The 2,588-nt window shown below is 43.2% G+C and overlaps 1 protein-coding gene across 3 annotated transcripts in view; it reads left to right on the forward strand.

Annotated features, from left to right (window-relative positions):
- The window catches only part of PBX3 (pre-B-cell leukemia homeobox 3), a 114,746-nt gene extending 113,623 nt beyond the window's left edge, over positions 1-1,123 (forward strand). For 2 of the 3 annotated variants that reach the window (XM_014942923.1, XM_014942922.1), the window contains one exon: positions 1-1,123. This exon is cut by the window's left edge and continues 444 nt beyond it. The gene's annotated coding sequence lies outside the window, so the exon portion shown is untranslated. The other variant, XM_014942921.1, reaches the window with a different exon arrangement.
- Positions 1,124-2,588: the final 1,465 nt, after the last annotated feature.

Consider the following 2,588-nt stretch of genomic DNA (forward strand, 5'->3'; position numbering starts at 1 on the left):
TCAATAGCAAGAGCAGACACAAAGAAACACCTCACCTAAATTTAACTTTGTGCATATTTCCATGGGAAGTCGAAATGAATTGCAGACTTTGATTGTGTTTAATCTTTTCATATCTCTTATAGAGTTGGAATAAAAAGAGCTGTTCCGTTATTTTGGTTAACAATGGTTGTGTTTAAGAATCCTTATTCGTCACATTTTTGTTGTGATCTATTGTCTTACGAATTCAATTGGAAACCAGGAGCATCTTTTCTTGCTAAACTACCCGGACCCCGCGTCTCCTCTCTGTCTCTCGACACCGGCCATAGGTTGTTCGCAGGAGACGAAGACATTGCTGCTGATCTCAAAGCCAAGACCCGGGGTTTTACAGTACGAGCTAGGTGCTGCCCACGCCTGCCAAGACTCGTTACCTCTTCTTGGCAGCAAACCACAAACAAACAAAGGAAAAAAGCAAAGGAAAAAGCACCATCATATGGAGTGTTGTACATAGTGTAGCAAAAGAGTATTTATACATCTCACCAATCAAACACAGCTTTATTACCTCATGCGAACTCATACAAACCAATAGACTTTCAACATGTTCTGTAGCTTAGAGTGCTCACTTACTACCTCTGAACGATACTCACGCTGTAGTTTGTCTCTTTCTTATCTTTTTGCATCTTGTAATTAACTCTTTGTTTCCCCATGAAATGTAATGTACATTGTAATCTTTTAAAAGAATCAGGGTTGCGTTGGCAACTTTTAAAGAAACGAAAGTGGAAACATGGGGTCTTAGGTTTAACACAAACAGTGAAACTGTTGTAAATACTGAGAAACATTTTGAATGTTCTTCATCTTGTTACTAATCCACGCAAAAACCAACAACTAATTGTAATGCATACAGACTTCAGTATTCAGTACTGTATATTTCCCCCTGTGTAACAGGGGGCCCTTTCTTTCTCTCTTTTGTATTGTATGCGATTCTGAAACTGATTGAGTCATGAAAATAATTTGTGGCAGTGATTCTAATGTATTAAACCGTTTCGTGTTACTTTCTAACTGGATTACACCCTGGATTGAAAAGTCTTCCTCGTGGTAGCTATATGTAGTTTCAAACATGAATAAACTTTTTGCTTTCATGATCAAACGTTGACGTAATTTCTTCCTGCTCAGTTTAAGTCAGACCTAGGAGAGGAGTAGGCTCCCAGGAGCACAGGCTGTCACCAAGCAGGAGCTGAGCATTTCTTTAAATACCAGTAGGTCGTTGTGCCCTCTTGCCTGGAGAAGGCTGGAAATCTTGGGAGAGGTGTATCCCGGCAGGGGCAGGGGGAGCAGTGCCTGCAGGGCAGAGGCCTCCCACCTGCAGGCAGCCCCTGCCAGCCTCTGCCTCCGCTTCCACCCTGCTCTGCTCGGGAGCAAAGATTCAAGTGGAGGCAAAGGAAGGGGTCTGCCCTTTAGATGAGTTTAAAAATCATCATCATCATATTCACTCTTAATTACCATCTTTATTTAACATTAACTTTGGAACTACAGCCTCAGCTAGCGAATATAATTTGATTATAAAAATATTTTTCTTTATTAAAAAAACTTTTTTGGAAGGACGTATATATATAAATGCTAATTTTAAATCTTTTTAATAAAGTAAAGGTCAATAACAGGTAATAGCCTATTTACCATATCTCAAGGAAATTGACTCACAGGAAATCAAATTAACGTTAATCACTTGCAGCAAATGGTCTTTGATAAATCTAACTACTCACTACTGGGGTTAGTGTAGCTGGGCAGGAGGCAGCGCTCACCACCAGCCCGGGCTCAGCTGCGCTCCCGGGAGCCGCCTGCCCGTCACCGCTCCTTCCCACTCGGCTGTGCGAGCCTTGAGGTGGTGTTTTGGTGACCGAACGATTATTTGCATGATTCAATTAGCTTGTGGGTCAGCTTTTCTTATCAACAACTCTTGTATCGGGTTATTTTGTAAAATACCTTTGTTTACCTGTTCTCACCCCCAGGGCTGTGGCCACTCTCCCTCTGCATCCCGTGTGCCCTCGAGCGTGGGTTACTGCTTCTGCTCATGTTTTGGAGCAGACACAACTTCTCGATCAGTTTTAGAATTGAATATTGCTTCTTTCACTACAGGTGGTGCATTTAAATAAGTAAATAACTAGACGTGCATTGCAAAGCCTTCATTATCAGTTAACGAGAGCTGGGGCAGATGGGGACCGTGGACTTCTGAAGACTTCTGTATGCGGAGGACAAAGCACCGACCGATTTGCATTTGCTAATGGAACTCCCCAAGTCCACACGCTCGGTGTTTATGCTCCAGCTCAATGGAAACAGTATTTTAAATGTAAAGTGTGTCAGTGGAGGCGTAGGCAGCGTAATGAACACACAGACGTCCCTCATCTTGATCACATCTCCGCTGGCCACAGGCAAGGACCTGTCACACACTGAGGAGGTTCATAGGAAGGCCATCAACAACCTTTGGGCCGCACTTGCATGCCCCGCGCCCGCTGGGCATCATTAGTGTGCTGCTTTACAGCATTAAGGCTTTGGGTCCCTTTGAATTACAAGTGCAATTTGGCCTTTCCTTACATTGGAGAACAGCCACGTGGTTA

The sequence above is a fragment of the Calidris pugnax genome, unplaced genomic scaffold, assembly GCF_001431845.1.
Source record: "Calidris pugnax isolate Ruff unplaced genomic scaffold, ASM143184v1 scaffold102, whole genome shotgun sequence".
In the NCBI taxonomy this organism is placed as follows: domain Eukaryota; kingdom Metazoa; phylum Chordata; class Aves; order Charadriiformes; family Scolopacidae; genus Calidris; species Calidris pugnax.